The sequence below is a fragment of the Galleria mellonella genome, unplaced genomic scaffold (genome assembly GCF_026898425.1).
Source record: "Galleria mellonella isolate WM207_F2 unplaced genomic scaffold, CSIRO_AGI_GalMel_v1 utg300, whole genome shotgun sequence".
Lineage (NCBI taxonomy): Eukaryota > Metazoa > Arthropoda > Insecta > Lepidoptera > Pyralidae > Galleria > Galleria mellonella.
In genome coordinates, this window is record NW_026442068.1 from 101,273 (window position 1) to 113,425 (window position 12,153).

Genomic DNA, 12,153 nt, shown 5'->3' on the forward strand with positions numbered 1-12,153 from the left:
GTATTATTCCTCTATACCCAGTAAATTCACACCATCTTAATCAATCTTAGTGCATTAATGGCTTGGAATGGAATAAATCATCATGAAATGTTATATAGAAGAAGTAATGTATAATACAATAGAGTTGATATATCTTAAGAAAGTAAAAAATCAATAATAATAATAATAATAAAGTAGTATTTACGATGGCAAAAGACATAGGCTACTTTTATCAATATTAAGGTAACGCATTGTCGATTACTCCCCTGGCGGTGTCAGTATCCATTGGCTGCGGTGATCACTTAAAAACCAGGTGAGCCGCATCCTACTTTGTCGCTTTTTCAGATAAAAAAGAAAAACAAAAAAAAAATTCACATAATTCCTATTTTAGTAACGATAAAAGTATATTTTTGGATAATTTAAACTGTCACAAAGTCTTAATTGCAAAAACGAAATATGATTTACTCTTAAAAATTTAAGCTGACCTAACGCAAATGTAATATTTCAACTTAGGTTAAGACTGTATAATGGGTCGCACAGACGAATTAATTAGATAAGACATGGACTATTTTATATTCGACTATAGCATTAGTATGCGAATGTGAGCTTTAATATATATGTACATCTTAATATATAAATATCCCGTGTCACGATGTTACTTCGATTGGTAAAAGTTGCGTAAGTACACATTATATTTTAATGTGAGAACATCCGGATTAACCTACGTGTATTTTAGTCGAGAAATCTCGACTAGTGTCAAGCTGTGACTGAGGACTATTCGGGATCCTTAGTCATGAGCGGTCGTGTTGCGAGCGCGAGCCTGACTAACCTAACTAGTCGAACTTTCTCGACGAATGTTCAACAAAAAATGAACTTTCATTATGGAAAAATCAGTTATTTTGATTTAAAACTAAACTAATGAACCGATTTTGATAAAATTTTCTAATCTGTAAGTGTATCCTTTTAGATAAAAAAGGAATTTTTAAATCAGTTTACAACTAACGGAGTTATAATGAATAGGTCACCCTTCCTTTCCAGTGGGTGTCGTACGATGTGACTAAGAGAGGACGAGGGAGGGTTAGGGAGGGGGAGGGAGGGTGGGAGGGGGATGGAGGGAGGGAGGGGGAGGGTGGTAGGGGGAGGGAGGAACGAGCAGCGTTCCTCTTAAAACATCTTCAAAGCCTAACTTCGGTTGCCAATCTGCCTGCCAAGCGTGGCAATTCTCCCAAGGGGGAGACTTCTGTTCAGTAGTGGACAGTTAAAGGCTGATATGGTGAACAGTTAATTTTTTATACATTTTATTTTATAGTAATCTGTTAAAAGCTATTATCTATTAAATGGCAACGCCCATTTCGTCCCCATGAAACAGTAAAACAGTATAATCTGTTATGTCCATGGTACAGCTCATGTCTATAGACGACAGTTACCACTTTCCTTCAGGTGGGCCGTCAGCTTGTTTGCCATTCTAAGATGCATAAAAAAATGCTGAAGTATTTAGTAAAAAATCACATCACTAGCAAAATAAAGACGGAACGTTTTGTTTACTTCTAAGAAATACAAGTGGCATTGCTTGTCAAATAGTATAGTTAGACGAATTACATAGTACATATGTACTTGTATATATAGGTAGGTAGGTACAGACAGCTCGATATGTCGAAACCGTGATCGATCTGACATTCGGATGTCAGAACCTACCGGTAAGTCAACCTACATAAAATTTTATCAAGTGTCTTTACTTATAAATGTTTCGTATGTTTGTATGTTACCTGTTGGCGCTTTAACGTTTAAATATGTAATCACGAATTAATATAAAAAAAAAAATTATTCAAGTAAACTTAATACTAAGCATTTTTTAATAGTAATTTTTTTCATTCGATTTGTACTATTCGTATGTGAGTTAGAAGAGGACATAAGCTACTTCTTATCCTTTTTTTTTTTTTTTTTTTTTAACGTCTGGAAAATGCTTTATGCAGACCCATACACCTTGTGGGAGGTGTATGGGTACTGTGGGAGTCCCCCCGTAAGGTGGGGGTGTACCCACCAAAAACCAGACGATATACCCTCGAGGTGCCATATGTCAGAGACATGGGTTCGCTTTCGCACTCACCACATCTCCGACGGCAGCGACCCGCCCCTTGATGGTAAGAGCAGGTCTCCTCTCTCAAGATAGGGTGAATGGCGTGCTCACCCTACCACTCGGGGGATGCGCCGGTATATAAGCACATCCCCCAGGACCATTGGGACAATACCTTCCCACAGGTATCACCCCGGTCCCAGTGGGGAAGGAGGAGGGGCGGAACTGGGCACGCCCCTTCTTCTGCGTCTGACTCGTCTGCGGCGGATTGACGGTGCGAGAGTGGCACTCTCCCGCTCCCTTTCCGCCGCCTCCTTCTGCGACATGACGGCATCGCAGAAGACGAGCATTGCTTCCCACGATCTCTCACTGCTCACCATCCGCCGGACTACGGCGGGCAGCGAGAGATCGGTCCCCACTACCGCGGACAAGTCACGACGCTCATCGGCATACGCTGGGCACTCCTCCAGCGTATGCTCCGCCGTGTCCTGGTCCGCTCCACAGGCATGGCACTCCTCCGTCGGCTCCCTGCGCGCGATATGACACAGATATCGCCCAAAGCACCCATGCCCGGACAGTATCTGTGTCATCCTGAAGGTCAGCGGCCTTCGCCGCCTATCCATCCATTTCTTAAGAAGTGGACGGATAGCCTCGACGGTCCTCCGGCCGGCCGATGGCTCGACCAGCCGCTGTTCCCACTCCCGCTGCAGGACCCGTCGAACGTGGGACTTCCGCAGCGCAACTTCCAGGCTGGAAGGCTCGGCACCCTGACGCCTCCGCTCCGCACGCCACTCGTAGACCGACGCACAGGCATTGGCCTCCAACTCCCAGGGCGGCGAGCCCGCCATCGCACATGCCGCCTCCGTGGAGATAGTGCGGTATCCGCGTATAATGCGGATCGCCATGGCCCTATGTGGCCTGTTTAAACAGGCCACATTTTGCCTACTCAGGGCCCTGTTCCATATCGGGGCCCCATATAAGGCCATGGACCTCACCACCCCAAGGTAAAGGCGGCGTGTGCTCCCTCCTGGCCCTCCTATGTTTGGCAGCAGCCGGCTTAGAGCACCGGCAGCCGCCATAAGGCGGGGGGCCAACCTCTGGAAGTGCCTACGGAAGTTCCAGCGACTGTCTAAGTCAAGCCCCAAGTACCTCATATGGGGCTTGACGACCAATCTCTGGCCACTGACCATTATGTGGGCTCCCTCTGGTGGCGCTCGTCGGGGTCTGTGAAAGCAAAGTACCTCCGACTTCTCCAGCGCCACATGGAGCCCAAGGCGACGCGCACGACCGACGACGAGTGCCACGCTTGCCGTGGCAAGACGGGCAGCCTCCCTGTAAGTGCTCCCCTTGGCAACAACAAGCGTGTCGTCTGCATAGCAGACAACATCGCTGCCGGAAAGTAGAGCACCCCGCAAGTTCCAGTCATACCCGATGTCCCACAGGATCGGTCCCAGCACCGACCCCTGTGGGACACCACGCTGCATCTCCCTCGACGCTACCGCCCCATTCTGTCCCACAAGCTACTTCTTATCCTGCTTATTATATCGTGGTCACGTGACCAAAATCGCGGTTAAAACTAATTAATATACAGAGAAAAAATATGTATTTATTATTTAATTATGTTTTTTTTGGGGTGAAAATGGAATGGTATGGTAACCCCGCCTGCGCTAACGGGATACGCTGGCGGGGCACCAGTGAAGGGTGATAGATGAGAATGGAAAACAAGTTAGCCCATCATGATGAATTCATCAGGTATTAATCATGATAGTTTCCAGGGGGAACCGCGAGGAGGTCGACCTGGCTGGGTATATTGCTAGCAATGGGATTCTTAGTCTCCATTACTAATAATACCTTAAAACTAAATTATAACTAACACAGACTAAATTATAAATAATAACTAACACAGACTCCCTTAAAACTAAATTATATCTTAGTAATATAATAAAATCAGGCCAAAACAGCCAATAGATATTAAAACAATAATTTTTAAAAACTTTGTCTGTCTGTATGTTTGTTCCGACATCATACTAAAATTGGATACCATTTTCACAATTATGTTCCTGAAAGTTTAACTTAAAATCTTGTATGTGTTTTATCTTGATCTATTTTATTGATATCCCTGCTACTAAAATCTACGCGTGCAAAGTAGCGGGCAATAAGCTAGTTCATATATAAACGTTTTTCAGTTCAGTACTTCGAATAAAATATTGAATACAATAAGTTCGTTTCTAAGAAGTGCCTTATTACTTGTCGAACCGTGTAGGTATAACCCGTTATCTGCGTCAAAACTGTGATCAAATAAGAGAATCTACGACGTAACAGGCCCTACCAATGTTACTACTAAATCATTATTTTAACGGTGAAAAATCTACGTGACTTTACATGAGATTCAAATTTCACAGTGTGATTTTAATCAAATGCGATTTTTGTCTAGTTTCGGTAAACTTGTTTAGTGTCGAATCTTCAGAGAAATTGATGCTCCCAGAAAGAATTTAAAAAAATGTTTCCTTCTATATTTCGGGGAAATTGGCTTTCTGGAGATTTGAAGTTTAAAAAACAGTTGGAAGGCCCACCAAAGTTAAAGTATTTTTTACTAATTTGTGCTTAACCTAAAGGTATTGTGCTATTGTGACTATCTTATTTTCAGTTGACTGCTTGGGTACCTCTGTCCCATTTGTGTTTCTATCGGGAAGCAACTGTATTTCCATTACTATGAAATAAAAGAAGAATATAGAAGTGAAGGGAACAGAGGCATAACCGTCCAAGAGGAAAATATTGTTAGTTATGAGAATATTGTTTGCTATTATTAGTAATATACTCTGTTAGGTCGACCTCCGCGCGGTTCATCCTGGAAACCATCATAAATAATGCCTAGTAAATATACCACGATGACCTCACTTGATTAGGATTATTCCATTTTGTATTAGTGCCCCGCCATTGTCCAACGTTAGCATAGACAGATACACCATTCCAACTTCATGCATTAAAAAACCATGGTTCTAAAGAATGATAACACATGGTATCTACCATGAACATTATGTGTTTAGAGGCGACGGTTGCCTGTAAACATAAACATATTGCAAGAAAAAAATACCCAACAAAATGTTTCATTACATATTTCGTGAGCGAAAACAAATCGAGTTTAATTAGTAGGAAATTATTACCAGATGTGATCCGAAATATGCATCCGCTTGTTGATCCTTGTATATAAAAATATATAGGAAAAGCCCAGTATGAATATTAATATTTAGAGTTGTGGGTAACAGTGGGTACATACAGGCATTGTCATTCCATTACTCGCATTTTCCAGTGTTCTAATTGATTACAAATACGGATCTATAATTGTTTTAATTTATATCAAATATGTCCGGTTGTTATTCTCCATAAATAAATCGTGTTTTACAAAAAAACCGACTCTAATTGTGGCAAAAGACAGTTGTTTTGATTTAAAAACTAAACGACTGAACTGATTTTGATAAAACTTCTCTGTAACTAATCTGTAAATATATTCTTTTAGATAAAAAATGAATTTTCCAAATTGGTTCACAACTAACGAAGTTATGAGGTAACAAACATAAAAAAAACGTACAACCGATTTGAGAAGGTACTACAGGCGTTCATAGGCTACGGTAACTGCTTTCCCTTATGTGTGCCGTATGCATGTTTGCCACCTCAAACCACCACGGCTTGATAAACATACTTATACTTATTATATTATATTATATATATATATATATATTGCAATACAAGTGGTAAAAAACAACCTTACAAGAATAAAGTTTAGGACTTCCTTCGCACAGCAATATACTCACATCTCCCAAGTTTCTTAAATACCGGTATTTGGAGGGAAAGGGATTGTTACTTAATAAATTACTGTTTGGACTCTCTGTACAAAAGCATATTATAAATTACTAATTACTATTTAAAGGACAAAACCGCATGGATTTGAATTTCGTATTAATGTGAATTGTATTGTAAATGTAATTATTGTAATTTTATTTAAATTAATATTATTTTATATAGTAATTATTATAATTATAAATTGACGTATCATAAGTATCTGTAACAGATGTAGATGAATAAAGATGATTGATTGATTGATTGGTTAGTAATGAAGACTGAGAATCCCATTGCTAGCAATATACCCAACCAGGTCGACCTCCTCGCGGTATCCACTGGAAACTATCATGGTTAATTCCTGATGAATTCGTCATGATGGGCTAACTGGCATGTTTTCATTCTCATTTATCACCCTTCACTGGTGCTCCGCCAGCGTATCCCGTTAGCGCAGGTGGGGTTACCATTCTATTTTCACCCATAAAAAAAAAATACCGGTATTTGTTTAACTTATCATTACTTTTTGAAGATGCATAGCTATGCTTAGTTTAATAAGAAAGACTCAATTTACAAAATTTTTGAAAATGATACAATAATATCAAAATAGTGTTTTTTTTATATAACTTAGAACGGCAAACAAGCTGACGGCCCACCTGATGGAAAGTAGTAACCGTCGCCTATAGACATGAGCAGTACCATGGACATAACAGAGTATACTGTTACACAAATGATACCCCCCATGCGTTGCCATTCCTGAGGACTCAGGTGTTATTCCTCTGTACCCTGTAAAATCACGCTATATCCCACTTTCCACCGAAACACAGCCATGCAAACACAACTGCTTCACGGTAGAAACACGAATGGGACAGAGGTACCCAAGTAATCGACTTTTATACAAAGTCTCCCTCTGGTATATAGTATTTAAAAATCCTACGCCATTCTGATAACATTATCTCATTTTTGACAATTATGTTGGTCGAATCCTTTCTAATAATGTCTAGTTAAAAATATCCAGATATTATGAGGTTTTTTTAATGGGTGATAATGGAATGGTAACCCCACCCGCGCTATCGGTATACACCGGCCGGGCACCAGTGAAGGATGATAGGTGAGGATGAAGCAGGTCAGTTAACCCATCGTGACGAATTCAACAAGAATTTTTCACGATAGTTTCCAGAGGGAACCACGCGGAGGTCGACTTAATAGGGCATATTGCTAGCAATGGGGCTGCAATCTCCATTGCTAACAATCCCTTTCCCTCCAGATATTATGAGTTATGACATCACATCATTGCTTCCTCCGCTATACATATTATTACCCTCATTCTCCGTCTACATCTAATTACAATATTATAACAAGATAAGTCCGTGTCTCTCATTATCAGGTTTATTTACATCTGTAATTTCTGCTCTCGTTCCTTCTAATGTCAACAACAAACTACGCGATGAATAGGCTTCATTAGTAGCTGCAGTAAGGCTTTAGGCATACTGTGTCACCCACAAAGAATACGTAGTATTTTTTTTATAACTCACGGGGCAAACGAGCATGCGGCTCACCTGATGGTAAGTGAATATTGCTGCGTATAGGTACTCGCTATATCAAAGGCATTGCAGGTGTGCTGCTGACCTTTTAGAAGGAATATGCCCTACACAGGGATGGCACATGATAAGTATCATATAAGGGCAAAGGGAGTGTTCGTGATAGGGTCTAACAACCTCATTGCTGGCAGTATCAGATCGAACTCTACGTGGTTTCACTCGAAAACCATCGTGATTAATTCTTGAGGAATTTGTCAGATGGACCAACTGACCTATCTTCATATTCACCTATTACCACTCATTGGGGGGAAAGGGATTGTTAGTAATGGAGACTGAGAATCGAATTGCTAGCAATATACCCAACCAGGTCGACCTTCTCGCGGTTCTCCCTGGAAACTATCATGGTTAATTCCTGATGATTTCATCATGATGGGCTACCTGGTCTGTTTTCATTCTCATCTATCACTCTTCACTGGTGCTCCGCCAGCGTATCCCGTTAGCGTAGGGGGGGTGACCATTTCATTAGCACCTATTTTTTTTTTTTATTATATATATATATATATATATATATATATATATATATATATACGTGAAAACCTGTAATTGGCTTTTTGTCTTTAATGTTTTTTTTTTTTTTATTATATTCTAGCTGTTAGTTTTTCTTAAATAAAAAATAAAATAAAATAAATATCACTAAGGAAACTAAAACTGTCTGTCGAGTGAACTTTCAAAAACTTCTTTCACAATTCTGTACTGACTCCAAGTGCAACTGCAGCTTTATAATACACATAAATAACTAAAGTAGTCCCTCATTGAGGGTAATATTCTCTAGCAATAGTAATAATGGATGTGCACGCGACATTCCCGTAGGCCTAGAAAACAGTTTCCGATTTGACCAGTTTATCAAAGAACATGATGGGTTTACATACTGTTTCACAAAAAACATGATCATTTTCTTAGGGTTATTTGCCTTAAAATGAAAAACTGAGGCCCTTATTGTCCGTTTATCAAGGTCCTTTTTCTCAAGAACGCGTAAAGGTCAAGCTGAAAGTAATATCAAATACTCAAGTTTATAATTCATTAAAGCGATGAAAAAATCGATAAGTAACTAAGTAAACGCAATCAAAAGATGTTAACCTTTTATAGTATATATAATATGACATTTTGCAAAGGAATCAAAACCAGTAAGTTCCAAGGAGCAAATAATTTGAAAATAAGCAATGTACAAGTAAAGAAAAAATCCGAAGACTAAATTTGTAGTTAGTTCACAAAAAAATTGCAAAACATATTTTTTATTATAATTTATACGGAACTCTTGTTGCGCGAGTCCGACTCGTACTTGGCTGCTTTTCTATTAGTAAAGTGGCAAAAAAATATATGCACAAGGGGTGCATATATTTTTTTGTCACTGATCAATCACCATCTGAAGTTAAACAGTAACCTTCAGTAACCTAAACAGTAACCGACTCCCAAAAAGAAGAAATTATTATTTCAATTGTATTTTTATTTATGTACATCCACCGATTTCTCCATCGACTGTGGTCCGATTTCAAAGAATCTTTTCTTATTTACGTAAACAAAATATATAGATAACGATAATTGCCCTTTGAAGCAGGGGGAAGGGATTTAATTCCTGGTAAATTCCGCCTTATGGGGGAGATCAATGTTCAACAGTAAACAAAAGACAGCTGATATAATAATAATGTCGTATGATCCCGGCATAAAATAGGCCACCCCTTCCTTTCCCGTGGGTGTCGTAAGAGGCTACTAAGGAAGGGCGAGGGATGGGCGACAGCGTCCCTCTTAAAACACCTCTAAAACCTAACTGCGGTTGCCAAACCGCCTGGCTAGCGTGGCAACTACTGGAAAAACCCCCTTAAGGGGAAGATTTATATTCAGCAGTAGATATTTAAAAGCTGATATGACGATAATGATGATAAATCAAGTTCCTTGAAGATACATATTCAAATTATACTATACAATAGATACTTGACTGATGGCATCGCAAAGATTTCCGTTTGATACCTACATGTTACCGTCGTTTTAAACGAATAATAACTTGATGCAGCCGGTTTCAATATACACTTGTTATTTTCCTCTTATTCAAATGATCGTTCTGGTCCATTAAAGAAAATTAGTACTCATTTTTTGTTAAGTATTTAATATCAAAATAATGACAGTTATTAATGGAACAGAAAATAATAATCCTGGATTGGATGGAAGAGATCTCTTTCAGTCTATCAGAGATAAGTTCACCCTTGTTAACAAGTTGTTAATTTAATCGCTATAATTTTTACAAGTTTAATGATGTATATGTAATATAAACTTGATTGAGAATAATTTATTTGTTTATTTAAACTTCAATGCATATTTATAAAAAGTCAGTGTACATATAGCGGACTTAACACTTAACGGCGTTCTCTAACAGTCAACCATGAGGCGACCAGAAAATTAAATAAGCGGTGCATTTACTACTAAAATATGTATAAATATTGTAATAATAATAATACCACCATACAGCATGACGAGAACCTCGTGAAAGCCGAAACTGAGAAAAAGAGAAAACATCTCAACCTGGCTCACAAGGTGACCAAAATGTGGGGGGTCGCGTCCACCGAAATCATTCCAATCGTATTGTCGGCGAACGATCTTATTCCAACCAGTCTGGAACAACATCTCAGACGGTTGGGATTCCGAGGCGGCTCACTCCCGGGAAAGATGCAGAAAGCGGTGCTCTTAAATACTGCCCGCATTGTACGCCGGTTTCTCTCCCTGAGGCCCTGAACCCCGGCCGACTATGCTTCTGCCGGGGGTTAGCTGCCATCTCCTCTCCTTAAGAGGGGAGATGAGAATTTTTGTCAAAATAAAAAAATAATAATAAAATTATTAAAGAATATTTCCTAACTCAAAATTCTTGTAATCATAATATATCAAGCCAAAGATAGAAAACAAAGGGATGGGTTGAAATTAACTTTTAGACGTGAATCAAATAACCTACAACCGTTGTCACCTCGTTCAATATTAATATATGCAGTATATTTTAAGTACCATCATTTCGACCTCATGCAAGCAAACGCAATGTAAGACAAAAACTGGATGGAGCGACATCCTCAAATGCATTGCGCGGAGTTAGTGAATGCAGGTGGCTCAGGAATGTTCCTTACGACAGTCTATAATGGAGACTTATGTTCAGCAGTGGACATATAATGAATTGGCCACTCAATTACAAGAATCGGGAAGCATTAGTTTCTCCCGATTAAAAAGACAGCATCCAAGGATTGGTAGAAAGATTTACAGACAAAGACTGAGAACTGATTAAGGGATTGGCCTCATCATGTGATAAGAAAATTTAAACCTCACATCCAAATAGCATATTGAATTATTGTTCTATAAAGAACAGATTGTCAATTAGCGGATTAAAAAAGGAAAACAAAGGAGTGAACATATAATGGCTGACATGATGATACTGCATGTTAAGCCAGTTAAAATTGGTGGTACAAGAAAAAGCAATGGACAGGGCAAACACTTAAAAATACTAATATGAGAATGCTATAGAATTTTAATGACAACATGTTAATTATACTTATATATTATAATCATGACAAAATCTAGATTTATTGCTTACTGTAATGCGGAAGGCATTTAATTGGGTACTTTTACTCTCCATATGTGGTAATGAGTTCTGACAACCTTGCACCTTACACGGGGAAGTACGCATTACACTTTTATTTCCCAACTCGAATGCCCAACGTTAATTTTGACGTAAATGAATATTACTCTAGATTATTTATTATGCAGCTAGTGATATGCCGAGTCGGTCTTTTTCGCACTACAATTTCAGTATTCCCTTTGGACTGGCAAAACTCCCCTTTTGGGGAATGCGACACGTGGAAGATGTATACCATCAAGGTGGGATAGGTTTGGCTGAAGTAGTTTAGGTTCCATCTTTTTTCTCTTAGCATTTCGTTTGACGTAAATAATTATTCCTAATTATTGGTATTTATGGTAATTTTTTGTACTCGATCCAGATAACAAGTGTCGGCGTAATCAACAATTAGGAGAAGTAGGGATTGGAATAGCGGAATTTTGGTAGGCAAGAAATTATCCATTCTTCGCAATAAGCTCATGGATCCGAAAAGTTTTCTACTTATTGTTTTAAGGCTTACTTTTAATGTAGAATTTAAGATTCATTAGGTTATTTAATGATTTGTTCATAGGTTATTAATGAAAAGCAATAAAATCATAAAACTTAAGCATAAAATCTTACGTTAAACACGCAACTAGTGTTGTAAGTAGGTACTCAAAACTTGTATTCGAATATCGTGAAACTAAATTCTATATATTGAGAATTCAGTTACTTGAATATCTATTAGGTCCAATAACCTAAACGGAAATATCTGACTCGAAATCACTACTTAAGTCAATCAAACCCGGCACTAGTTTTATAAGCACATAATACTATATTGTAAGAATTGGTATCTATTTCGCAATTATGGACAATTTTTTTGTTCGCAAAATCTTGGAGAATTGTTTGAAGACAAGTGAAATGTGATGATGATGATAAATGATGTAATGATGACAGCAGTATATAAAGACAGGAAGGGGTTTTTTGTCTGACACTGTGATTTTGTGGCAAAACGTAGTGATTTGATTAAAAATATTTTTTTTTATGCAACTTAGAATGGCAAACAAGCTGACGGCCCACCTGATGGAAAGTTGTAACCG